Source organism: Balaenoptera ricei, chromosome 2 (assembly GCF_028023285.1).
Source record: "Balaenoptera ricei isolate mBalRic1 chromosome 2, mBalRic1.hap2, whole genome shotgun sequence".
In the NCBI taxonomy this organism is placed as follows: Eukaryota; Metazoa; Chordata; class Mammalia; order Artiodactyla; family Balaenopteridae; genus Balaenoptera; species Balaenoptera ricei.
In genome coordinates, this window is record NC_082640.1 from 184090725 (window position 1) to 184116884 (window position 26160).

The 26160-nt window shown below is 33.8% G+C and overlaps 1 long non-coding RNA gene, 17 other non-coding genes and 6 pseudogenes across 18 annotated transcripts; all 24 read left to right on the forward strand.

Annotated features, from left to right (window-relative positions):
- Positions 1–231: 231 nt before the first annotated feature.
- On the forward strand, positions 232–1905 carry LOC132360772 (uncharacterized). The gene is made up of 3 exons (XR_009501176.1): positions 232–311; positions 1191–1276; positions 1827–1905. It is a non-coding gene; the product is annotated as an uncharacterized LOC132360772 (long non-coding RNA).
- On the forward strand, positions 624–700 carry LOC132361412 (small nucleolar RNA SNORD113/SNORD114 family; annotated as a pseudogene).
- LOC132361375 (small nucleolar RNA SNORD113/SNORD114 family) lies at positions 1607–1681 on the forward strand. The gene has a single exon (XR_009501676.1). It is a non-coding gene; the product is annotated as a small nucleolar RNA SNORD113/SNORD114 family (small nucleolar RNA).
- Positions 1906–3237: 1332 nt separating the features above from the next.
- Positions 3238–3301, forward strand: LOC132361407 (small nucleolar RNA SNORD113/SNORD114 family; annotated as a pseudogene).
- Positions 3302–4416: 1115 nt separating this feature from the next.
- LOC132361411 (small nucleolar RNA SNORD113/SNORD114 family) lies at positions 4417–4490 on the forward strand. The gene has a single exon (XR_009501705.1). It is a non-coding gene; the product is annotated as a small nucleolar RNA SNORD113/SNORD114 family (small nucleolar RNA).
- A 902-nt stretch (positions 4491–5392) lies between these two features.
- On the forward strand, positions 5393–5464 carry LOC132361393 (small nucleolar RNA SNORD113/SNORD114 family). The gene has a single exon (XR_009501690.1). It is a non-coding gene; the product is annotated as a small nucleolar RNA SNORD113/SNORD114 family (small nucleolar RNA).
- An 840-nt stretch (positions 5465–6304) lies between these two features.
- On the forward strand, positions 6305–6379 carry LOC132361405 (small nucleolar RNA SNORD113/SNORD114 family). Its single transcript, XR_009501700.1, has one exon. It is a non-coding gene; the product is annotated as a small nucleolar RNA SNORD113/SNORD114 family (small nucleolar RNA).
- A 1512-nt stretch (positions 6380–7891) lies between these two features.
- LOC132361441 (small nucleolar RNA SNORD113/SNORD114 family) lies at positions 7892–7961 on the forward strand. Its single transcript, XR_009501729.1, has one exon. It is a non-coding gene; the product is annotated as a small nucleolar RNA SNORD113/SNORD114 family (small nucleolar RNA).
- Positions 7962–9161: 1200 nt separating this feature from the next.
- LOC132361390 (small nucleolar RNA SNORD113/SNORD114 family) lies at positions 9162–9233 on the forward strand. Its single transcript, XR_009501687.1, has one exon. It is a non-coding gene; the product is annotated as a small nucleolar RNA SNORD113/SNORD114 family (small nucleolar RNA).
- A 1127-nt stretch (positions 9234–10360) lies between these two features.
- Positions 10361–10432, forward strand: LOC132361418 (small nucleolar RNA SNORD113/SNORD114 family). Its single transcript, XR_009501710.1, has one exon. It is a non-coding gene; the product is annotated as a small nucleolar RNA SNORD113/SNORD114 family (small nucleolar RNA).
- An 872-nt stretch (positions 10433–11304) lies between these two features.
- On the forward strand, positions 11305–11403 carry LOC132361433 (small nucleolar RNA SNORD113/SNORD114 family; annotated as a pseudogene).
- A 1207-nt stretch (positions 11404–12610) lies between these two features.
- LOC132361385 (small nucleolar RNA SNORD113/SNORD114 family) lies at positions 12611–12685 on the forward strand. The gene has a single exon (XR_009501684.1). It is a non-coding gene; the product is annotated as a small nucleolar RNA SNORD113/SNORD114 family (small nucleolar RNA).
- Positions 12686–14219: 1534 nt separating this feature from the next.
- LOC132361416 (small nucleolar RNA SNORD113/SNORD114 family) lies at positions 14220–14291 on the forward strand. Its single transcript, XR_009501708.1, has one exon. It is a non-coding gene; the product is annotated as a small nucleolar RNA SNORD113/SNORD114 family (small nucleolar RNA).
- A 218-nt stretch (positions 14292–14509) lies between these two features.
- Positions 14510–14581, forward strand: LOC132361401 (small nucleolar RNA SNORD113/SNORD114 family). Its single transcript, XR_009501697.1, has one exon. It is a non-coding gene; the product is annotated as a small nucleolar RNA SNORD113/SNORD114 family (small nucleolar RNA).
- An 890-nt stretch (positions 14582–15471) lies between these two features.
- On the forward strand, positions 15472–15543 carry LOC132361432 (small nucleolar RNA SNORD113/SNORD114 family). Its single transcript, XR_009501721.1, has one exon. It is a non-coding gene; the product is annotated as a small nucleolar RNA SNORD113/SNORD114 family (small nucleolar RNA).
- An 884-nt stretch (positions 15544–16427) lies between these two features.
- On the forward strand, positions 16428–16504 carry LOC132361399 (small nucleolar RNA SNORD113/SNORD114 family; annotated as a pseudogene).
- Positions 16505–16998: 494 nt separating this feature from the next.
- Positions 16999–17071, forward strand: LOC132361428 (small nucleolar RNA SNORD113/SNORD114 family). The gene has a single exon (XR_009501718.1). It is a non-coding gene; the product is annotated as a small nucleolar RNA SNORD113/SNORD114 family (small nucleolar RNA).
- Positions 17072–17942: 871 nt separating this feature from the next.
- LOC132361396 (small nucleolar RNA SNORD113/SNORD114 family) lies at positions 17943–18015 on the forward strand. Its single transcript, XR_009501693.1, has one exon. It is a non-coding gene; the product is annotated as a small nucleolar RNA SNORD113/SNORD114 family (small nucleolar RNA).
- Positions 18016–20074: 2059 nt separating this feature from the next.
- LOC132361389 (small nucleolar RNA SNORD113/SNORD114 family) lies at positions 20075–20150 on the forward strand (annotated as a pseudogene).
- Positions 20151–20871: 721 nt separating this feature from the next.
- Positions 20872–20940, forward strand: LOC132361402 (small nucleolar RNA SNORD113/SNORD114 family). Its single transcript, XR_009501698.1, has one exon. It is a non-coding gene; the product is annotated as a small nucleolar RNA SNORD113/SNORD114 family (small nucleolar RNA).
- Positions 20941–21705: 765 nt separating this feature from the next.
- Positions 21706–21783, forward strand: LOC132361431 (small nucleolar RNA SNORD113/SNORD114 family; annotated as a pseudogene).
- Positions 21784–22673: 890 nt separating this feature from the next.
- On the forward strand, positions 22674–22746 carry LOC132361427 (small nucleolar RNA SNORD113/SNORD114 family). Its single transcript, XR_009501717.1, has one exon. It is a non-coding gene; the product is annotated as a small nucleolar RNA SNORD113/SNORD114 family (small nucleolar RNA).
- A 915-nt stretch (positions 22747–23661) lies between these two features.
- On the forward strand, positions 23662–23733 carry LOC132361365 (small nucleolar RNA SNORD113/SNORD114 family). The gene has a single exon (XR_009501666.1). It is a non-coding gene; the product is annotated as a small nucleolar RNA SNORD113/SNORD114 family (small nucleolar RNA).
- A 521-nt stretch (positions 23734–24254) lies between these two features.
- Positions 24255–24329, forward strand: LOC132361397 (small nucleolar RNA SNORD113/SNORD114 family). Its single transcript, XR_009501694.1, has one exon. It is a non-coding gene; the product is annotated as a small nucleolar RNA SNORD113/SNORD114 family (small nucleolar RNA).
- The last annotated feature ends 1831 nt before the right edge of the window (positions 24330–26160 follow it).

Sequence of the window (26160 nt, forward strand, 5' to 3'; positions counted from 1 at the left end):
GGTGAGGATCACTTATTTGACCAAGATTAGATAGAAATGCATAAGTAGGCATCAGTTTAATTGTTCTGCTTTAGCCAAATGGTTGTGTTTTTTCTTTTAACAAGACAAAAAATAGAGAGAATAAGAAAAAATAATAAATATCTAAATACTGACTAAATGAAATGTAGAAAACAAGGATCAGTGGTGATTAGGTCTCAATATTTTTATTATCTTTCATGTTCTGTACTCCCCAGAATGAATGCATCATTTAGCATCTTCCATGGGCATGAGCTCTGTGGTTGCTTCTGTATAATAGGAGGATGAAGATTAATGTGAGTAATAGTTGAAGTTCGTTTTTCAGTTTGTTTTTTTATTAAAGTAATTCACTGTATTGTTTGGAATGTGGAATATAAATAAAGAAGGCAGCTGTATCTCGGTGTTGAGTATGTATATGCAAACCATCATATTGATTAATGCATATATGGAAAACTGAGACTGTTAGTGTGAGATGTATTAAACTGAGAATAATTCTATGTACATCAGGGGTCTTCCTGGGTTTTTTGAATTGTACTGCTAAAATTATTAGTGAGTTTTTAATTTAATCAATAAAGAAATAGAAATGTATGTAGAAAGAAGAACAGTACTGGATCGATTATGATTTCTGGTCATCATCAATATGAGTTGTATACGATGAATACATGTCTGGAACTCTGAGGTCCAATATTAAATTAAGCTTGTCCATTCTCAACTTGAGAAGGTGTCCTATAGACAAATGTTAGGAATAAATGAGGGGCTTGTTTTTCGTCTTTGTGTTCATGCATTTCATTCTATTATTATAATTGGATAATATGAGAATCTATAAATAAATATATAATTAAAACTAACAATGAATGGAGTAAAACACTTTCCAATTACCAAAATATGTGGTGAGACAAGAAATATTATTAATATATCATGGAAACCCTGAAGTTCAATTAGTAATGAATGGTACATGACCATTACCACTTAGGGTAAGAATGAGGTAGACAGGATAATTTGTAGACAACCTTCATATTCTGGCTCAGTGGCAAGATTGAAGTGGTTCGTTTTAAACAGACTTAATACATACACTAAATTAATGATTGCCTAAATATCTGTGTGAATGTTGAAGTAAGGGAAAGTGGAGAGTGTCTGCACCATTTTTATCATCTGCTTTGCTTTATACTCCTCAGAGTGGACACACTGGACCTGAAAGAAAGATTCTTCCTTGAGCACCAGCCTAGGATGGCATCTTTGTTTTAGGAGCCAAGAGAACAGTGTGAGCAGAATCAAGTTTGTAGTCTTGGGTTGGGTGGTTTGTCTAACATATTTACTGTATTAATAAAATATTTGAAGTATAATTAAAGAAGGCCATTTTTATCCTATTGATAATAAAGAGATTAATATGAAGCATTATATTGATTAATGCAGATTTGAAAAACTGATCATAAATATGAAAGAGATATAATGATGTGAGTATCTTTCTAGAGACACGTTAGTGGTATCAAGGCCTTATTGGGTTTTGTGACTCATGGAGTTATAGATTATAATTAGTGAATCAATGAACTAATCAATTAACAATATAGAATGAAGAGACATTCATATTTTCTGGATCAGTGATGATAAATGCCGGCGTATGAGTCATCGATGATGAATAATACGTGTCTCGAACTCTGAGGTCCAATGCAAAAGAAATGTGGTCTTTCTCTCCATGCATGTTCATTGGTTATGCTAATTAAGCCAATGAAAGCATCAATCAACAAATCTGCGGATCAAAGCAGAGAAAGTCTCAATCTCGGTCATCACCTTCTCTGTTTGGTACTTTTCAGAATAGCAGCTCAAGGTGATTTCAGCCTCCATTGTGATCAAGGCTCTCCTTTTCTGGTTGCTATGGGACAGAGACCAAGGTGAGTCATGGCCAGTGTTCCTCTCTTGGTTTGGGGAATTGGTTTAAGTGTTTTCATTGTATTTTCAAGCATAATCGACATATATCAAAGGGTTGATGATGGCCTGTTGAAAAATAACCATGAGAGCTTATGCTGATGAAGTGATAATCTAGAACCTGGAAATTCATTAACCAAGGAGATCTCATGTATGGTGATAATGATTGGAGAGAAGTTAGGGATATTCGCTGGTCTGGTTCTTGGGTTTTGGGTATTCATGTTTTTCTTTCATTAGTATTAATGATATAATGATTTAATTGATAGAGATGTACCAATGAATGAACTAAAATTGGACCCAAGGGGACCAAAGATGAAGTTGGGTAGAGGATGAGGCATGGGCAAGGAACCATAAGTATCTGGAAGCCTGAGGGCCAGGAAGTGTACACACTCTATTTTCTACATTGATTTTGTCCTATGGACAGATGATTGAAATATATAAAGTCATGCTCTTAGTTTGGGTTAATAGATTTTGATTTAGTATTATTAATGGATAAATAATTAACCATTAAAGATATATAAATAATAGCTTAAGAAGAAAAGGTAAATTATTATGTACCTATGAAAATATATTGTCAGCCAAGAAATAGTAATGAAAATTGCCAGCACTGATGCCCATTAGGAAATGAATGGGTCCATGGTGTCACCTCTTTGGCCAAGCATCATACAGATGTGATGATTAAGTGTCAGTTTTATTGATCTGTGTCATTCTCGAGTTTGAGGTTCTTTTTGTTCATAGAAAAATTCTCTAAATTATGAAAAAGTTATAAATTCCTAATGATTTGAGTACTATAAATCTAGAAAGCAAGAATCAATCGCAATAAATTTTCCTTTTCTTTTTAAACAGCCACTGTGCATTGTACTTCTGAAAATGGACACATTTGAGCTGATTAAGCATTATTCCATGGTCATGCACCTTATGATTGCATCGCTGTGTTAGATTCACAGGAACCAATGTGAATAATAGTCAAATTTCTTGTCTCAGTTTCAGTGATTTTTTTTTCCTGTGCATTTATTCACTGTTTTATTTGAAAGTTCCATACAGAATAAAAGAAGGCCAACTGTAGCTCAGTGATATATATTGAATTTTATGAAACATTAATTGATTACTGCATAGTTGAAAAATGGCATCATTATTTTTAAGAAAGATACTCTGCTGTGAGAATGAATTATTTACAGAATAAGGATATCATGACTCTTCTTGGGTTTTGTGAATAAACTGTTTTAAATTATTATGATTGATTTTCTGAATTAGTCAATAAAGCATGTAGAAATGAGTGAATAAAAAGAGGGACAATATTGGATCGATGATGACTACTGGTGGCGTATGAGTTGTGTACGATGACTGGAAGTCTGATGTCCGATGCAAATAGAATCTAGTCCATTGTCCTATTTGAGTTGATTCTAGAGACACTTGTCTGATATATACAAGGGACTTGTTTTTGGTCTTTATGTTTATGCATTTTCTTTATATTTTATAATTGGGTTAATCAAATAAACAAGCATATAAATAAATAAAAATGAAGGCAGTGAAATATTGTCCAATTATAAACATATGTGGTGATAGAAGAAGCAATATTAGTAAACTTGAAAACAGTGAAGTCCAAAGAGAAATAAATGGTACATGAAAAATCTTTGACTAGGAGAAATATGGACAATTGTAGTAATAATCACTGCTCATTTTCTCGGTCAGCGTCAAGTTTTAAGTTCATTTTCTTAAGAGAAATTGAAATAAATGTACTCCAAATTAATGATTGTCTAAACCACTGAAAAATGAAGTGCAGAAGCAAGGATCAGTGGAGATTAGTTCTCAGTTTTTTATCATTTGCTCTGCCCTGTACTCCACAGAATGGATGCCCTTGAGCTGATCTAAGCATCTTCCATGGTCAGGAGCCCTGTGGTTGCATCTGTGTGTTAGGAGGAAGGGGAACAATGTGAGTAGTAGTCAGTGTTCTTGTCTTGGATTGAGCAGTATTTTTAAAAAGACACTTATTGTATTGTTAAAAAGTATTAAATATAATAGAAGTCCAAACTTGCCAAAGTCAAATATCATTGATATAAAGGAATATGATGATTAATCCATATATGAAAAACTGAGTTCAGTTAATGAAAGAGTTGAGTGTCAGGGGAGATGATGGTTTAGATGGATGTTAGGGATATTTAAGGGTCTTACTCATGATTTATTTGTGTGACTTATGTTTATTTATTTATTTTTAAATATTTATTTATTTATTTGGCTATGCCGGGTCTTAGTTGCAGCATTCAGGATCTTTAGTTGTGGCATGCAGGGTCTTTAGTTGCGGCATGTGAGCTCTTAGTTGTAGCATGTGGTATCTAGTTCCCTGACCAGGGATCAAACCCGGGCCCCCTGCATTGGCAGCATGGAGTTTTAACCCCTGGACCACCAGGGAAGTCATTTAAATAATAGTGAATTAATCAATAAACAGATGTAGATGATACTGGAGACAAGAGCCCCTCCTGGACCACTGATGATGACTGGAGGCATAGGAGTCATATATGGTGAGTACCATGTGTCTGTAACCCTGATTCCACACAATGCAAAATCTAGCCAATGTTCTGTTATAAATGACCCCATGGGTCGATGTTAGGAAAATACAAACATCATATACCATTTTTGGGGTTAAATGTATTAATAATAATAAATCAGTAATTGAGCCATGAAAAAATGTAAAAAAAAGATGAAAAGGAGAAGGTGAAGCATTGTCCACCAGGATCATATGTGGTCAGGCAAGAAATATTATTAATAAAATAGAAAACATTCATGCCCTTTAAGCAATAAATGAATAAGTGTCTTGCCCTTTTGCTGAAAGGATCATACAGACACTGATAAGTAAGAGTCAACATTATTGTTCTGGGTCAGTCTCAAGTTTAAGGTTTTCTCTTGCTAAGAGAAAAAAATACTACACTATGAAAAATTAATGAATGCTTAAATGAGTAAATGAAATGTGGATAACAAGGCTCAATGGAGATAAGGTCTGAAATTTTTTATCATCCTTTCTGCTCTGTACTCCTTAGAATGGGAGCACTTAAGCTGGTTGAAGGATTCTTCTATGGTCCTGAGAGCTCTGGTTGCATTCACGTGTTAGGACTGTGGAGACCATGTGAGTAATAGACAAATTTTGATCTTAGTTTCAATATTTTATTTAAGTCTATTGACTGTATTATTGTAAGTTGTGAAATATAATCAATGAAATCCAAATAGCCCAGTGTGAAATATGGGATTAATATGAAGTATTATATTGATTCATTCATAAAATGAAAAATGAGAGTTATTAATGAAAGATGTTTACATGAGAATGATTCTAAATATATATTAGAGATTTCTAAGCTCTTTGGTGGTTCCGATGAATAACCATTTTTAAAATTATAATTACTGAATTATGAATTGATCAATAAATGGTGTGGAAAGGAATGAGGAAAAAGAGATACAGTACTGGATTAATGATGACTACTGGCAGCGTATGAGTCATATACGATGAGTGTGGGTCTGGAACTCTGAGACCCAATAAAATTAATCTAGTACATTTTCATTATTTGAAGGTATTCTATAGACAGATGTCAGGAATATACTGAGATCTTGATTTGATCCTTATGTGCATGCATTTTCATCTATTATTATAATTGGATAAATGAGAGAATCTATAAATAATTATATAAATCAGTAAAGATGAATGCATGAAGCATTGGCCATTATATAAATATGTGAATGGTATATGACTCTTAACTGTTTTCTAAGGGAATAAAAGTCTTACATAATGTTCATAATCTGGTCAAGGGTCAAACTTGTTCATTTTCTTAAGAGAAATGAATATTCACACCAAATTAATGATTGCCTAAGGACTGATTAAATGAAAGGTAAAAGCAATCAATGATCAGTGGAGAGAATGTCTCAACCGTCTTTATCATCTGTTCTTCCCTCTTCTCCTCAGAAGCGACACAGTGGACCTGATTTAAGGACCTTTCCTTGATCGACAGCCTTAGGATAGGATCTGTGTTTTAGGATCCCAGAGATCTATGTGAGTAATAAGCAAATTCTTTCCTTGGTTTGGATGTTTTGTTAAGGGTCTTCATTGTATTAACCAAAAGAATTAAAAATATTCCAGAAAGTCCAATGTGTCCTTGTAACAAATATGTGATTAATAGAATCACAATGATTAAAGCATTTATGAAAAGTTGTATAATTAATAACAAAGATACATTGATTTGAGAATGACTCAAGATACATATCAGGAATAACAAGGACTTCTTGGTGTTTCGTGAATCATATTGTTTTAAAGTTGTAATTAGTGAATTAATGAATTAACCAATAAATGATATAGAATGAATGAAGAGAAAGTCATCTCTTCTGGATCGATGATGATAAATGCCAGCGTATGGGTCATCGGTGACGAATAATATGTGTCTGAAACGCTGAGGTCCAATACAAAAGAAATGTGGTCTTTCTCTTCATGCGTTTTCATTGGTTATGCTAATTGAGCCAATGAAAGCATCAGTCAACAAATCCGCCGATCCATGGTGTGAAAGTCTCAATCTCGGTCATCACCTTCTCTGTTTGGTACTTTTCAGAATAGAAGCTCAAGGTGAGTTCAGCCTCCATTTTGATCAAGGTTCTCCTTTTCAGGTTGCTATGGGACAGAGACCCAGGTGAGCTATAGCCAAGGTTCCTGTCTTGGTTTGGGGAGTTGGTTTAAGTGTTTTCATTGTATTCTTTGAAAGTAGTAAATATAATCAAAAAGTTAACTATGGCCCAATGATAAATATCATATGAGACCTTATGTTGATTAATTGATAATATATAACATTCATATTTATTAATGAATGGTATAATCTATGTTGGTATTAGAGACAAGTCAGGGATATCCAATGGCTGGTTCTTTGGTTTTTGTTATTCAAGTATTTATTTTATTATTATAAGTGAAGTGATGATTTAATTGATACAAATATATAAATAAATGAACTAAACCTGGGCCCAAATGAATCAATGTTGATTAACACATGACCATGGATGATGCAAAATAAGGGTCTGGAACGCTGAGGCCCAACACAATCCGTACTCTTTTTCTTTGTTTATTTCATCCTATGCACAGATGTTAAGAAGTTCAAGTGCTTAGACCGAGTTTAAAAATTAGTAATACAGCAATGAGAGCACCATTAAAGATATGTAGATAATAGATGAAGAAGAACAGTAAATTATTGTCTAATTAGGAACATATATAATGAGGCAAGAAATATTAATAAAAATTGCCAACATTGATGTCCATTATGAAATGGATGGCTCAAGGGTATCACCTCTCTGGCCAAGTATCAGATAGACTTGAACTATTCAGAGTTGATTTTATTGTTCTGAGTCAATCTCAAGTCTGAAGTTGTTCTTCCTGTTAAGAGAAAACAATGTCTGCATTATAAAAAAGTTATAAATTCCTAAATGACTGGGTAAATGAAATGTAGAATGCAAGAGTCAATGGCAATAAATTTGTTGTTTTTTCTCATTGACTGTACTTCGTATTGTTCAAAATGGACACATTCGCGCTGATGAAGCGTTATTCCATGGTGATGCACCTTAATGATTGCATCTCTGTGTTAGAAGCACAGAGACCAATGTGAGTAATAGTCACATTTCTTGTCTTGGTTTCAGTGATTTTTTTTCCTCTGTGTGTGTATACAGTGTACTATTTGAAAGTTCCATATAGGATAACAGAGGGACAATGCAGCTCAGTGATACAGAAGTTTATGAAACATTGATTAATGCATAGATGAGTAACAACATATAATTTAAAAAGAGGTACATTGCTGTGAGAATGATCTATTTATAGATAGCAATATCATGACTCTTCTTGGGATTTGTGAATAATAGGGTTTTAAAATTATTATGAGTGACTTACTGAATTAGTCAATAAACAAATAGAAATGAACAAAGAAAAGAGACTCAATCATGGGCCAATGATGATGATCGTGATGGGAAGAGTCCTGGACGATGAAAACATGGCTGAAACTGAGGTCCAACCCAGATCATAAGTAGTCTATTCCCTGTTTGAAATTATTTCTATAGAGAGATGTCAGGAATATAAAGAAATCATATTCTTATATTGATTTCATAGACTTAGATTTGTTGTTATTAATGGATCTGTGATGGAACCATTAAGCAAGTATAAATAAACATATAAGGAAAAGTAGGGTGAAACTGTCCAAATTGGAACTTTGTGACAAAAGTTACTGTTAACAAACATTGAAAACACTGATGCCCATTAAATAAATGGCTGAGGGTCACCTATTTGACCCAGTTTGGATAGAAATGCATATGTAAGAGTCAGTTTAATTGTTCTGCCTCAGACTAAAGATTGAGCTTTCTCTTTTAACAAAATAGAAAGTATTGAAAGAAAAAATAATAACTACCTAAATACTGAGTAAATGAAATTTGGAAAATAAGGATCAATGGCAATTAGGTCTGAATATTTGTATCATCTCCTGTGTTCTGTACTCCTCAGAATGAAGGCAATAGAGATGATTTAGCATCTTTCATGGGCATGAGCTCTGTGCTTGCCTCTGAATAGTAGGAGGATGGAGATTAATGTGAGTAATAGTCGAAGTTCTTTCCCTCAGTTTGTTTTTTTATTAAAGTAATTCAATGTATGATTAAGAAATGTGGACTATAAGTAAAGAAGGCAGCTGCATCTCAGTGTTGAGAATTGGTATAAGAATCATTGTATTGATTAATGAATATACGGAAAACTGAGGGTGTTAATGAGAGATGTATTAAAGTAAGAATAATTCTATATACATCAAAGCTCTTCTTGGGCTTCCCTGGTGGCGCAGTGGTTGAGAGTCTGCCTGCCAATGCAGGGGACACGGGTTTGAGCCCTGGTCTGGGAAGATCCCACATGCCGCGGAGCAACTAGGCCCGTGAGCCACAATTACTGAGCCTGCGTGTCTGGAGCTTGTGCTCCGCAACAAGAGAGGCCACGATAGTGAGAGACCCGTGCACCGCGATGAAGAGTGGCCCCCACTTGCCACAACTAGAGAAAGCCTTCACACAGAAACGAAGACCCAACACAGCCATAAATAAATAAATAAATAAATGGATCATCACGTAAAAAAAAAAAAAAGCTCTTCTTGTTTTTCTAATTGTACTGATAAAATTATTAGTGAATTTGTGATTTACACAATAAAGAAATAGAAATATATTTAGAAAAAAAGGGACAATATTGGATCGATGATGACTACCAGTGGCGTATGAGTTGTGTGCGATGAATACGTGTCTGGAGCTCTGAGGTCCGATGCAAAGGGATTCTAGTCCATTTTCCTGTTTGCAGTGACCTTATAGGCAGTGGTTAGGAATATACAAAGATGTTTGTTTTGGTTATTATGACCAGGCATTTTTTTCTATTTTTATAACTGAATCAATGAAATAGTGAATATACAGATGTGTAAAATAAAAAAATGATGAATGTGAAGCCTTTTCCAATTATAAAAATATGTGGTTAGGCAAAAATTACTATCGTATATTAATACATTAATATTTATTGAGGGACTTCCCTGGTGGTCCAGTGGTTAAGAATTCGTCTTCCAATGCAGTGGGTGTGGCTTCGATCCCTGGTCGGGGAGCTAAGATCCCACATGCCTCGTGGCCAAAAAAACAAAACATAAAACAGAAGCGATATTGGAACAAATTCAATAAAGACTTTAAAAATGGTCCACATCAAAAAAACCCCATAATTCTTTAAAAAAAAATTTATTGAAAAGACTTGTAACCATTGGGAAAGAAGTGGTATATCACCTCTTTGGCTAGGGGTGATATAGAAAGTGACAGGTATTGGTTACTGACTGAGTCAGTTACAACTTTGACATTTGATTTATTAAGGGAAAAAGAAACAAATATTACCATAATTTAGTCACTGCCTCAATTACTGTGCAAATGAATAGTGTGATATTTGGATCAATGGAGAGCGTATCTCAGTATTTTTATCACCTTGTCTGCTTGTTATTCTTCAGGATGGGTGTTCCTGCTATTTCAGCTTCTGCTGTGCTCACTTGTCACACCGCCCCTGTGTCAGGAAGGAAACTAAGGTGAACAATGGGCAAGGTTGTTGTCTTGGACTGGTGGTGCGTTTGAGGGTACTCACGGTGTTATTAAAAAGTATTAAGTTAATCAAAAACTTACTCATAGTTCAATGATAAATATAAGAAATATTCTTTTGAATAATTGATAATGGATAGGATTGAGGTTGAAAATTGGAAGAGATGGACCGTTAGTGGGAAACGATTCTGTAAACTGAGGTTAGAGGTATTGAAGAGTCTTATTCTTGGAATATTTAGTGAACCATATATTATTTTTATTATTACCAATTAATTAATGATTTAGTCAATACAAATATAGACATGATGGAAGAAAAGAGACTCAGTGATGGACCAATGATGATGATCGTGACGGGAAGAGTCCTGAACGATGAAAACATGTCTGAAACTCTGAGGTCCAACCCAGACCATAGTAGTCTCTTCCTTCTGGTGAAACTGTTTCTATAGAGAGATGACAAGAATATAAATAGATCATATCTATGTATGGATTTCACAGACTTAGATTTGTTATTATTAATGGATCTGTGTTAGAACCTTTAAGCAAATATAAATAAACATAAGGAAAAATAAGGTGAAACATTGTCCAAATATGAATGTGTTTTGTTTGGCAAAAGATACTGTTAACAAACATTGAAAACACTGCTGCCCATTAAATAAATGGGTGAAGGTCACCTCCTGGTCCAAAGTTAGATAGAAATGCATCAGTAAATACAGTTTAATTGTTCTGCCTCAGACTAAAGATTGAGTTTTTTTCTTTTAAGATAAGAGAGAAAGAAAAACTAATGATACCTAACTACTGAGTAAATGAAATGCAGAAAACAAGGATCAGTGGCGATTAGGTCTCAATATTTTTATCATCTTCTGTGTTGTGTACTCCTCAGAATGAAGGCAGTAGAGATGATTTAGCATCTTCCAAGGACAGGAGCTCTGGTTGCCTCTGTATAATAGGAGGATGGAGATTAATGTGAGTAACAGTTGAAATTCTCTGTTTTTTTATTAAAGTAATTTACTGTATTATTAAGAAACGTGGAATATAAGTAAAGAAGGCAGCTACATCTCAGTGTTGAGTATTGATATACAAACTATTATATTGATTAATGCACATATGGAAAACAATGTATTAAAGAGAGATATATATTTAAGTACAAATTATTCTATATACATCAAGACTTTTCTTGTTTCTCTTTTTTGAGTTGTACTGCTAACATTATTAGTGAATTTTTTATTTAATCAATAAAAAATAGAAATATATGTAGGAAAATAGGAACAATATTGGATCAATGATGATTTCCGGTCATCATTATGAGTGGTATATGGTGACTATACCAATATATTCTGGAACTCTGGAACTCTGAGGAACTCTGAGGTCCAATATTAAATTAATCGAGTCCATTCTCAACTCGAGAAGGCATCCTATAAACAGATGTCAAGAATAAAGGAGGGGCTTATTTGTGGTCTTTGTGTTCATGGATATTCATTCTATTATTGTAATTGGAAAATGTGAGAATCTGTAAATAAATATATAATTAAAAATAAAGATGAATGGAGTAAAACAATTTCCAATTACTGAAATATGTGCTGAGCCAAGAAATACTATTAATGTACCACGGACACCCTGAATTTCAATTAAAAATGAATGGTACCTGACTGTTACCACTTACGGTAAGGATGAGGGGGCCAAGAGAAGTGATGGACAGTCTTCATCGTGTAGCGCAGTGTCAAGATCAAAATGGTTCGTTTTCATAAGATTTCACGTATCTGCTACATTAGGGATAGCTTACATAACGATGTCAATGTGGAAGCAGGGATGAGTGGATTGTCTCCACCATTTTTATCTTCTGCTTTGTTTTATACTCCTCAGAGTGAATGCACTGGACCAGAAATGAGGATTCTTCCTCGAGTGCCAGCCTAGGATGGCATCTTGGTTGTAAGAGCCAGGACACCCATGTGAGCATCATCTAGTTCCTAGTCTGGGGGTGGGTGGATTCTCTAAAAGTAATGACTGTGCTAACAAAATGGGTGAAAGGAAATTAAAGGAGGGCATCTTTTTTTTTTTTTTTTATAAATTTATTTATTTATTTATATTTTATTTTTGGCTGTGTTGGGTCTTCGTTTCTGTGCACGGGCTTTCTCTAGTTGCGGCAAGCGGGGGCCACTCTTCATTGCGGTGCGTGGGCCTCTCACTATCGTGGCCTCTCTTGTTGCGGAGCACAGGCTCCAGACACGCAGGCTCAGTAGTTGTGGCTCACGGGCCTAGTTGCTCTGCGGCATGTGGGATCTTCCCAGACCAGGGCTCGAACCCGTGTCCCCTGCATTGGCAGGCAGATTCTCAACCACTGCGCCACCAGGGAAGCCCAAGGAGGGCATCTTTATCCCACTGATAAACAAAGAACTGTTATGAAGCAAAAACCTGATAATAAATATGAGAGAGATATGATGACGTGAGAATGGTTCTAGACACAGGTGAGTGATATCGAGGCCTCGCTGGGTTTTGCAAACCCAAGAGTGTCAAAATCGGCATTAGTGAATTAACGCATGAATCAGTGAACCATATAGAATGAAGAGAAGGTCATCTTTTCTGGATCGATGATGATAAATGCCAGCGTATGGGTCATCGATGACGAATAATACGTGTCTGGAACTCTGAGGTCCAATACAAAAGAAATGTGATCTTTCTCTTCATGCGTTTTCATTGGTTATGCTAATTGATTCAATGAAAGCATCAATCAACAAATCTGCCGATCCATGGTGTGAAAGTCTCAATCTCAGTCATCACCTTCTCTGGTACTTTTCAGAATAGAAGCTCAAGGTGATTTCAGCCTCCACTGTGATCAAGGTTCTCCTTTTCAGGTTGCTGTGGGACAGAGACCTGGGTGGGGTCCTGTCTTGGTTTAGTGAATTGGTTCAAGTGTTTTCATTGTATTCTCAAACGTAATAGATATCATCAAAAGGTTAACTATGGCCCAATGATAAATATGATATGAAACCTTATGTTGATTTATTGATAATATATAACATTGATATTTATTAATGAAAGGTATAATCTATTTTGGTATTAATTAGAGACAAGTCGGGGTATTCGAGTGTCTTGTTCTTTGGTTTTTGTTAATCATGTATTTATTTTATTATTATCAATGAATAAGGATTTAATTGATACAAATATATAAATGAATGAACTAAAACTAGGTCTCAAATGAACCAGTGATGATTAGCAGATGAGTCATGGATGACAAATGAAGAAGGTCTGGAACCTTGAGGCCCAAGCCATTTCATACTCTATTTCTTTGTTTATTTCATCCTATGGGCAGACGTTATGAATGTTTAAAGTTCAAGTTCTAAGATTGAGTTTTAAAATTATTAATACATCAGTGAGAGTACCTTTAAAGATATAGATAATAGATGAAGAAGAACAGATATATTATTGTCTAATTGTGAACATAAATGGTGAGGAAAGAAATAGTAAGAGAAATTCCCAACACTGGTGCCCATTATGAAATCAGTGGATGAAAGATGTTACCTCTGTGGCTAAGATTCAGGTAGACTTGAAGTATTGGAAGTCGATTTTGTTTTTCTGAGTCAGTGTCAAGTATGAGGTTTTTCTTTCTTTCAAGAGAAAACAATGTCTACATTAGAAAAAGCTATACATTCCTAAAGGTCTGGGTAAACGAGACATAGAATGCAAGAGTCAATGACGATAAATTTTCTTTCCTTTATTTTTCTCATCGACTGTACTTCATATTGTTCAAAATGGACACATTCGCGCTGATGAAGCATTATTCCGTGGTGATGTACCTTATGATTGCATCTCTGGGTTAGAAGCACAGAGACCAATGTGAGTAGTAGTCAAATTTCTTGTCACAGTTTTGTTAATTTCTGTTTGTTTGTTTGTTTTTGTTTGTGTGTGTATTCATTGTATTGTTTGAATGTTCCATATAGAATAACAGAAGGCCAAGTGTAGCTCAGTGATAACTATTGAATTTTATGACACATTAATTGATTACTGCGTCAGTGAAAAACAGCATCTAATTTAAAAAAAGAGATACGTTGATGTGAGAATGATCTATGTACACAATAGGGTTATCATGACTCTTCTAAGGTTTTGTGAATAATAGGGTTTTTTTAGTTATTATGAGTGCATTACTGAATTAGTCAATGAACAGAATTGAACAAAGAAAAGAGACTCAACCATGGACCAATGATGATGATCGTTTCGGGAAGAGTCCTAAACGATGAAAACATGTCTGGAACTCTGAGGTCCAATGCAGACATAAGTAGTATATTTCCTCTGATGAAACTTTTTCTGTTGAGAGGTTTCAGGAATATAAATAGATTATATTCTTATATTAATGTGTTAAAGTAAGAATAATTCTTTATACATCAATGTTCTGTTTTTTTTTTAATTGTACTGATTAAAATTATTAGTGAATTTGTGATTTACACAATAAATAGAAATGTATGTAGAAAAAGATGGACAATATTGGTCTGATGATGACTATCCGTGGCATATGAGTTGTGTACGATGAATACGTGTCTGGAACTCTGAGGTCTGATGCAAATGGAATCTAGTCCATTGTCCTGTTTGAAGTGACCTTATAGGCAATGGTTAGGAATATACAAAGATCTTTGTTTTGGTTATTATTACCGTGCATTTTTTCTATTTTTATAATTGAATCAATGAAATAGTCAATATACAAATATGTAAAATAAAAAAAATGATGAAAGTGAAGCCTTTTTCAATTATAAAAATATGTGGTTAGGCAAAAGTTACTATCATATAGTAATACATTAATAATTATTGAAAAGACTGATAACCATTGAGAAAGATGTGGTATAAGGGTGTTACCTCTTTGGGTGATATAGAAAGTGACAGGTATTGGTTACTGACTGAGTCAGTTACAACTTTGACATTTGATTTATTAAGGGAAAAAGAAACAAATATTACCATAATTTAGTCAAAGCCTCAATTACTGTGCAAATGAATAGTGTGATATTTGGATCAATGGAGAGCGTATCTCAGTATTTTTATCACCTTGTCTGCTTGTTATTCTTCAGGATGGATGTTCCTGCTATTTCAGCTTCTGCTGTGCTCACTTGTCACACCACCCCTGTGTCAGGAAGGAAACTAGGAAACTAAGGTGAACAATGGGCAAGGTTGTTGTCTTGGATTAGGTGATGCGTTTGAGGGTATTCACGGTGTTATTAAAAAGTATTAAATTAATCAAAAATTTACTCATAGTTCAATGATAAATAGAAATATTCTTTTGAATAATTGATAATGGATAGGATTGAGGTCGAATATTGGAAGAGATAGACCCTCAATGGGAAATGATTCTGTAAATTGAGGTTAGGGGTATTGACGGGTCTTATTCTTGGGGTTATTACCAATTAATGATTTAATCAATACAAATATAGAAATGATGGAAGAAAAGAGACTCAGTGATGGACCAATAATGATGATCGTGATGGGAAGAGTCCTGAATGATGAAAACACGTCTGATACTCTGAGGTCCAACCCAGACCATAAGTAGTCTCTTCCTTCTGGTGAAATTGTCTCTATAGAGAGATGACAGGAATATAAATAGATCATATCTTTGTATGGATTTCACGGACTTAGATTTGTTATTATTAATGGAGCTCTGATAGAACCATTAAACAAATATAAATAAACATAAGGAAAAATAGGGTGAAGCACTGTCCAAATATGAACATATTTGTTTTGGCAAAAGATACTGTTAATAAACACTGAAAACACTGATGCCCGTTAAATAAATGGCTGAAGGTCACCTCTTTGACCAAGCTTAGATAGAAATGCATCAGTAAAGACAGTTTAATTGTTCTGCCTAAGACTAAAGATTGAGCCTTCTCTTTTAACAAGATAAAAAGTATAGAGAGAAAGAAAAAGTAATAAGTACCTAAATACTGAGTAAACGAAATGCAGAAAACAAGGATCAGTGGTTATTAGGTCTCAATATTTTTAACATCTTCTGTGTTGTGTACTCCTCAGAATGAAGGCAGTAGAGCTGATTTAGCATCTTCCAAGGACAGGAGCTCTGGTTGCCTCTGTATAATAGGAGGATGGAGATTAATGTGAGTAACAGTTGAAATTCTCTGTTTTTTTATTAAAGTAATTTACTGTATTATTAAGAAATGTGGAATATAAGTAAAGAAGGCAGCCACATCTCAGTGCTGAGTATGGATATACGAACCATTATATTGATTAATGTATATATGGAAAACAATGTATTATCGAGGAAGATATGTTACAGTAACAATACTTCTGTGTACACCAAGGCTCTTCTTGTTTTATTCTTTGAATTGTACTGCTGAAATTATTAGTGGATTTTTGATTTAAGCAATAAAGATATAGAAACGGATGTAGAAAAATAGGACCAATATTGGATCGATGATGATTTCTGGTCATCATCAATATGAGTCATATACGATGAATACGTGTCTGGAACTCTGAGGTCCAATATTGAATTAAGCTAGTCCATTCTCAACTCAAGAAGGCATCCTATAGACAGATGTCAGGAAGAGCATCTCATTTTGTTATCATCTCCTCTGCTTTATATTCCTCAGAACGGACGCACGGGAGCTGATTGAAGCATCTTGCATGGTCACAAGCTCTCTGGTTTCACCTGTGCTGTAGGAGTATGAAGACCATGTGAGTAATAGTCAATGTTTTAGTTTGAGTGGTTTGTTTAAGGTTATTCATGTATTATTCAAAATATGAAATGTAATCAAAGAAGGAAAAATGCCATGTTTGTATCAGATTGACATGAACTGTTATGTTGATTAATCTATAAATGTATCCTTGAGGTCAGTTTTTGAAACAGAGTTAGTCTCTGGAAAAGATTTTAGAGATAGATATTGACAATATTTTAGTTTATTTTTTATTTATGTGTATTTAACAATGAATTTATCAATAAACAGATGTTTATGAGAATGAAAAGAAAGAGGGCTTTCATGGACCAGTGATGGTAAATGGTAGCAGATGAGTCTGGGTAATGAATAATATATGTCTAGATACTGAGGTCCAACAAAATACCTAGTGTATTTCTTGTATTTCATGTTAAGATATACCCAGTATACGTATTTGGTTCATAGATTTAGATTTATTATTATTAATGGATTAATTATAGAACCATTAAATAAATATAAATAACAGGTAAAGAAAAAAAGGGTGAACTTTGTCTAACTATAAACATGTGGCGAGACAAGAAATACTATTAATAAAATTGAAAACACTGAAACTCAGTCAGGAATAAATGGATCAAGAGCATCTCTTTGACTAAGGATCATATCAATACAGATAATTAAGAGTCAATTATATTGTTGTGGGTGTGTCTCAAGTTTGCTGTTGTTCATTTTGTTAAGATAAAAATATCTCCACTCTGAATAGTTTATAAATACCTAAATGCATGAGTAAATGAAATGTGGATATCAAGAATCAATGGGGATTATACTTAAACGTTTTTTATCATCGACTGCTTTGTACTTTGCAGAATGGAAACACTTGAGCTGATTTAAGCAGTGTACCGTGATGGTGACCTCTGTGATTGCATCTCTGTGTTAGGAGAACAGACACCAATGTGAGTAATAGTCAAAGTCTTGTATGGATTTCAGTGATTCCTTTCAGGGTATTTAGTGTATTATTGAAAAGTACCATATATAAGAAGAATGGCCAACTGTAGCCCAGTGATAAATACTGAATTAATATGTAACATAAAAACAAAGGATATAAACAAAGAGATATACTGATGTGAAAATAATTCTATTATACATACAGAATAGGGATTTCAGGGCTTTTCTGGCTTTTTGCAAATAATTGGGTTTTAAAATTATTATTAGTGAATTAATGAATTAGTCAATAAACACTGTAGAAATGAATGAAGAAAATAGGTACAACATTGGATCCATGATGACTGTTCGGTGCGTTATGAGTCGTTTACGATGAATACGTGTCTGGAACTCTGAGGTCCAATGCAAATGGATTCTGGCCCATTGCCCCTATTTCAGGTGATCCTATAGACACATGTCAGGATTATACAAGGATCTTGTTTTATGTTCATTCATTTTCTTTTAATTTTTATAATTGGATCAATCAAATAATAAATAGATAAATAAAGATGAAGGTGGTGAAACTTTCTCCAATTATAGAAATATGTGGTTAGGCAAGAAATACTATCAACATATATTAAAAACAAATGTATGTTAGGAAACATATGGTACAAGGGGGGTATTCTTTGACTAAGGATGATATAGTTATTGATAAGTCAAATTTCATGTTCTCTGTCATTGTGAAGATCGATATTGTTCATTTACTTAGGAGAAAATAAAATACAAATTATCCCAATTCACTACCTACCTAAATGACTGACTAAATGAAAGGTGGAATTCAAGGACTAATGAAAATAATATCTTAACCTCTTTTTTTATCTTCTACTTTGTCTTGTACTCCTTAGAATCGTTGCAATGGGCTGACTTAAGTTTTCCACCGATGTCACGAATCCTGTGGTTGCATCTATGTGTTAAGAGCTTGGAGAGCAAAGTGAGTAATAGTCAAAATTATTTTCTTGGTTTTGTGGTTTTGTTTTTTATAAGATTTTCACTGCATTCTTAAAACCTGTGAGGGAATTCCCTGGTGATCCAGTGGTTAAGACTTCACCTTCTGTTGCACAGGGTGTGGGTTCGATCCCTGGTCAGGAAGCTGAGATCCCACATGCCGTGGGGCCAAAAAACAAAAACATAAAACAGAAACAATATTGTAACAAATTCAATAAGGACTTTAAAAATGGTCCACATCAAAAAATCTTTAAAAAAAAATGTGAAATATAATTGATGATTGTCGACCATGGCTAAACAGTAAAAGTAGGGTTAATATGAAGCATTAATGAATCTATATAGGATTCATATTAATGAATCTATATAGGAAACTTTGAGGTCAATTAATGACAGTTTCTGTGGGAAGTAATTCTGTAGACAGATGAAAGAGCCAAAGACCTTGTTTGTTTTAAGTTTTTGTGACCGTGAAGCATTTATTTTATTATTATTAGTGAATTGATGTATTAATCAATAAAAAGTGTTGACCTGAATGAAGGTAATGAGGACCAAATCTGAATAAACAATGATGACTTGTGGTATGAGTCTTTGATGAGAAACACTACGGGTCTGGAGTTCTGAGGCCCAACACAAAAGAAATCTAATATTCTCCCCTCTTTTGAAGTGATTCTGTAGGGAAATGCCAGGCATATATGAGGATCATGTTCTTAGTCTTAGTGTACAGAAATACTTAAAAGTATTATTATTAAGAAATCAATGACAGGATAAGTAAATAAATAGGTAAGTAAATAAATATGAAGAGCGGAAACACTGTTCATTGTTAAAAAGTATTATGAAGAAATCTGATGATGTAAATTGGGATGGAAAATAAAATGATCAAGTGTATATGTCTTCGAGTGAGAATAATAGTGATAATTGTCATTTACTGATTCAGTTACAACTTTGACATTTGATTTCTTAAGAGCACAATAATTAAATCTTATCATAAATTAGTAAATGCCTAAATGACTATGCAGATGAGTTGTCGAAACATTAAATCAGTGGAGAGAAAGTCTCAACATTTTTATCATCTTGTCTACTTTCAGAACAGATGCTGGAGATGACTTCAGCTCCTGTTGTCATCAAGATTGTCTGCTGCTTCCTTGTGTGGAAAGAGACCAAGGTGAGTAATGGTCCACACTGTTGTCTTGGATTGGGTCATCTGTTTATGGGTATTTACAGTATTATTCAAAAGTATTAGATTCATTAAAAAATTCCTAATGATAAATAGGATATGAAACATTATATTGATTAATCAATAATGTGCAGGATTGAGGTCTGTTGATAAAAAAGGTATAGTCTGTGTGGAAAATGATTCTGTAAACCAGTGTTAGGAATCTTGTCTTAGAGTTTTTATGAACCATGTATTATTCTTATTCTTATCAATGAATTCATAATTTAATCAGTACAAACATACAAATGAAGAGGAACAGACCAAATCATGGACCAGTGATGATGTCTGATGGCATAGGAGTCACGGACGATGAAAAAATTTGTGTCTGAAACTCTGAGGTCCAACACAGAACAAAATTAACCTGTTCCTCTGTTGAAATTGTTTCTATAAAGAGATGTGAGACATATACAAAGATCATATTCTTGTATTCATTTCATAACTTAGATTTGTTACTATTATGGAATTACTATAGAATCATTAGACAAATATAAATACATACATTAAAAAACAATAGGGTGAAGCATTGTCCAATTATGAATGTATGTTGCGTGGCAAAAGATATTATTAATAAAATTGAAAACATTGATACCTATTCAGAAATGGTGATTAAGTCTCATTTTTTTTATTGTCTGCTCCGTGTTGTACTTCTCAGTACAGATGCACTCGAGCTGCTTTCAGCATCTTCCACCCTCATGAGCTCTACGGTTGCCTGTATATACTAGGAAGACAGAGATTAATGTGAGTAATAGTGAAGTTACTCTCTTGGTTTCAGTGTTGTTTTTTTTTAAAGTTATTCATTTAAAAGTGCAAAATAGATTTAGAGAATGCAACACTATCTCAGTGATAAATATGGGATAAAGTTATCATCATATCAATGTATATATGAAAAACTGAGGATAATTAATGAGAGATATACTGTTGTGAGACTAATTCCATATATAGATTAGGGACACAAAAAGTATTCTTGAGTTTTTGTGAATCATCACATTTAAAAATGATTATTAATGAGGTAATGATTTAATCGACAAACCTATAGAAATTAATGAAAAAAAGGAGGGGCGATATTGGATCAGTGATGACCACTGATGGTGTATGAGTCATATATGATGAGTGTGTGTCTGGAACGTGGTCCAACCTGAAAAAAATCTAGTTCATTATCTCTGTTTGAATCGACCCTTTAAACTAATGGCAGGAATGTATGAGGAAAAATAATATTATAATTTGGAATGGACAATAAACGTACCGTGTGTATTTTGCCAAGTGTGTTTTGTCTTTGATGAAAGGATGATAACAGAACCTTGTAAGTAACAGTCAGTCATTGTTGAGTCAGTTTCCAGTTTGACAATTTGATTTATTAAGAAGAAATATATTAACCTATTTTAATAAATACCTCAACAGCTATGTAAATGAATGGTGTAATCTATAGATCAATGGATAGAATGTCTTATTTTTTTATCATCTGCTCCTCTTTTTGCTCCTCAGAAGGGACCCACTCGAGCTTATTTAAAGATTCTTCCAAAGTCACAAGCTGTATGGTTGCGTCTTTGTATTAGGAGCGTGGAGAGCAGCATAATGGTCAAAGTTCTTGACTTGGTTTGAGTGGTTTTTTTAAAACAACTGTTCACTGTATTATTAAAAAGTATTGAATATAATCAAAGAAAGCCAACCATACTGATGCTTAATATCAGATTCATATGAAGCATTACATTGATTAATCCATAAATGGAACATTGAGTTCAGTTAATTGAAAGAGATGATTGACATGAATGAGTCTATAGGTGGATGTTATGAGATATTCAAGAATCTTATTCTTGTCTTTTTTTGGTGATTTACATGTATTTCCTTATTTGTGAATTAGTAAACAAATATTGGTGACATAAAGAGAAAGTTGGCCAATCATGGTCTAATGATGACGACTAGTGTATGAGTCATGAATTCATGAGATGAATTCTACGTGTCCAGAAGTCTGAGGACCAACACAAAGAGACTCTATCTATTCATCATATTTTAAGTGACTATAGATAGATTTCAGGATTATACAGTGATCTTTTTCTTGGTCTTTGTGCTCATGAATTTTAAAAATATAATTATAAAAGAATCAATGGCAGAATAAATTAACAAATGTATAAATGAATAAAGATGAAGAGGGGTGAAGCACTGTTAATTAATAAAATATTTAGTCAGCAAAATGAATATTAATATATACTGGAATAGATAATAAAATGGACCAAATATATTATGTCTTGAACTAAATAAGCATGATATTGACAGTGATAAGTAGTAGTCAGTTATTGCACTGAGTCAGTTGCATGTTTGATATTTATTGTATTGAAAGAAAAATAAAAATTACCATGAATTAATAAGCACTTAAATGACTATGTACATGGAGGATGGAAATTGTGGATAAATGAAGAGAAGAGAATGTCTCAACATTTTTTTATCATTAGGGTTGGTACTCTTCAGAACGGATGCACCGAGCTGATCTTAGGTTCTGTCGTGATCAAATTATGTTGCCTCTGTGTCAAGAAAGAGAACAGATGAGTAGTAGTAGTCAGAGATCTTATTTTGGTTTCAGTTATTTGTTTGAGTATTCCTGGCATTATTAAAAAGTACTAAATATAATGAAAAATTATCCATAATAGATAATAAGAGATGTCATAGGAACCATCGTGTTGACTAATCAATGTTGAAGTCACTTAATGAAAAAATATAGTGTATATGGGAAAAGATTCTGTAGACAGACTTCAGGAATATTTAAGGATCTTGTTCGTTTGTTTTCTTAAATAATTTGATTTTTGTTAAAATCCATGAATGAATTATTTAATTGATAACAATGTAAAACAAATGAAGAAAACGAGGGTCTAATGTGGACCATTAATGATGTCTGGGGCATGTGAGTCACGGATGATGAGTAATATGTGTGTGGAACTCGGGGTCAACCTGAGATATAGTCTATTCCCTCTGTTTGAGATGATCCTATAGACAGATGTCAGCAATATACAAATATCATGATCTTATTTAGATTCGTAGATTTAGATTTGCTATTACTAATGAATCAATGATAGAACCATTAAACAAATATAAATAAAGAGGAGGAGAGTGAAGCATTTTTCAACATGAACATATGTGGTGAGACAAAAAATATTGCTCATAAAAGTTTTCATGTTAATATTAAAAAGTTGTTCCTTAAGAAATAAATGATTCAAGAATGTTACCTCTTAGGTTTAGGATCATCTGGGCACTGTTTTGTAAGAATCAATTTTTTGATCTGGATCAGTTCCAAGTTTAAGGTTAGTCCTTTTTTGTTAAGGAAAAATGTATATTTATGCAAAATTAATAAATACCTCAATGAGTAACTGAAATGCAGAAATCAAGGATCAATGGAGATAAGGTCTGAGTTTTTTTGATTTCTTTGTCCTGCTTTGTACTCTTCAGAATGAATGCACTTGAGCTGATTTAAGCACCTTCCATTGTCAGGAGCTTTCTGGTTACATCTGTGTTAGGAACATGAAGACCATGTGAGTAATAGTCAAAGTTCTTGTCTTGGTTTGGTTGGTTTGTTTAAGAGTATTCAAAATATTATTAAAAAGTGTGAAAAATAATCAAAGATGGTCAACTCTAGACTAGCAATAAATATGAGATTGATATGATGCATTGTATTGTTTATTGAATGTTTGTAAAACTGAGGATATAGTGAAAGATATATATTGATGTGAGAATTATTCTGTGTACAGATTATGTATGTAAAAACTCTTCTTGGGTTTTTGTGAATCATAGTGAGTTAAAATTATTATTAGTGCATTAGTGATTTGATCAATAAACACATAGAAATGAACGAAGAAAAAGGGGCAATACTGGATCGATGATGACCACTGGTGGCGTATGAGTCGTGCATGATGAATACGTGTCTGGAACTCTGAGGTCCAACCGGAAAGAATTACCATAAACTAATAAATATTAAATGACTGAGTCCATGAAAGGTGGAATGCAAACAGTCAATGCATAGATGGTCTCAAACTTTACTTTTTGTTCTTTTTTGTACTCCTCAGAATGGTCACTCCTGCACTGATTTTAGCATTCTGCTGTGGCCTCAAACTCAGTTGTCTTAGGAACATGGAGACCAGTGTGAGTAATAGTCAAAGTTCTTGTCTTGGTTTGGGTGGTTTATGGTGGTCAATGCATTATTAAGAAATAGGAAATATAATCAAAGAAGGGCAACCATAGTCCAATAATGAACATGGAAACATGTTGAGGTATCCATGTATGAAACACTGAGGTCAATTCAAGTAACAGATCTAGTGTCTAGGAAATGATTTTATAGATCTACATTAGGGATATCAAGGTTCTTATTTTGGGTTTTTTCTGATTCATGTATATTTCTTTATGTGTAAGTCGTAACTTAATAAATAAAATCAATAGGCAAAGTATAAATGAAAAGATTCCGTGCTTGGACCTTTGCTAACGACTGGTGGTGTCTGAGTCAAGGATGTTGAATAATACGTGTCAGGACATCTGAGGTCCACCACAAGAAGAAATCTAATCTATGTCTGTATTGGAAATGATCTTATAGACAGTTGTTTCCAATATTCAGTTATCCTGTTTTTGTGCTTTTGTGGGTCAAGGATAATGATTATATTAGTATAAGTGAATTAATGCATGGAGGTTTAACAAATAGGAATAAGTGAATAAAAACATGGCCAGTCCTGGACCAACTATCGCAGACGTGATGAAACAAGTATCAGTACTAATCTATTTTTGAGGAGTTGGGATTCATGTTCCTTCTCTCTCAGAATGCAGCACATACAGACAGATGCATGAATTGTCAATGTTCTCATTCTGGGATGTCTTTGGTCTACTGGTTGTTTGTTTTATTACTAATTCGGAAACATGTTTATAAAATTAAATAAAAGATTAAGTGCTGTTTAAATTAAAGAAGGCCAGTGATAAAAGTTTGTTAGGCAGCATGAGCTATTTTGCTCACTGAATTCCATTGCAGAGTTACACAGTCTTTTCAGCTTGGTAATGAGCAGCAAACTGTGCATGTATTACTATTATTCATGCTATTGCATTGAGCGTGTGCAATTTTATCATTACAGTGAACAAATGAATAAGTTAATAGCAATCACTAGCTCAAAGGGACAAAGTGTGGGCCAGTAATGAGCGTGTCTTGAAATAATTACGATTTAACCAGTTCCATTCAGTTGATGTCCCTCTTAGGGCAGAAATTCTGGCTCTTGCTAGTTTGACTAAGAAGAACATTGATATATACAGTAGCATTTCTGTTCAGGGTTTTGGAGGTTTTAAACGTTCCATTTCTTTAAAAAGAATGAATAGTGTCTGAATTAATTTATGAATAAATAAATAAATAAAGTAGGATTGAGTATTGTTCATTGGTATGAAATTGCTTTGGAACAAGGGCTGAGATGAAGCTAATTCTGCACAAGTAAGGCTCAGAGATTCAGGTGGTTGTATGTATGTGTGGAGCATTGAGACGGATACCTCACAGATGCTCTTGTCCTTGATTCAGGTACTGGATTCAAAGGTATCCCTTTTTTATGTAAACTTTATCATTGAATTAATTAAATTAAAAGAGGGGTTACTTTTTTGCCACTTGTAGCAAGTAACATGGCCCAAAGTTTTAAGGTTAATCTCAACCTGCTCACCCTGCATCCATTAGCGTGTTAGAGCAAAGTCAAAATCTAGGCTGTTTTGTTCTCTTTCACATTTGCTTTCTACTCCCCAGAATGGCTTCTCATGGTTAAACGTCATGGCTGGGGAGTTTCTGGGTAAGAAGCCTATAGGCCTGTATACATGGTACACAAAGTTCTCATCCTTGGGTGGGTAGTTTGCTCATGGGTGTTCGCTGTATTACAAAAAATGAATAAATGCCTACATATGTACACAAAATTTTAAAAGACCAGAGATGAGAATGAATTACACATCAAGGATTAGGATGTAACAAGTCAGTACAACTGTTGAACTATATATTTTTAAATATCATCCTAGAACACTGAGGTTCATTAATAAACAAACAAATCAGAGGTGTTACCTGTTTGGGATGAAGGTCATTTAGACAGAGAATAGTCAGAGTCAATGTTCTTGGTCTAGATCAGTGGTGAGTTCTAGTTTATTTAATTAAGAGAAACAGAAATAAATAATGAAATGAATTAATACCTAAATAGCAAGTCAATCAAGCAGAAAACATGAATCAGTGGAGAGAATTTTGCCTATTTGCCTTTTTGGGGCAAAAGATATTCTGTCATATTTTATTTAACATTTTTAAAGTTATAAAAGAATCCATATTCATTTCCTCCTCCCCCCCCCCTTTTTTGTGCTATTTGCTTTGTGCTTCAC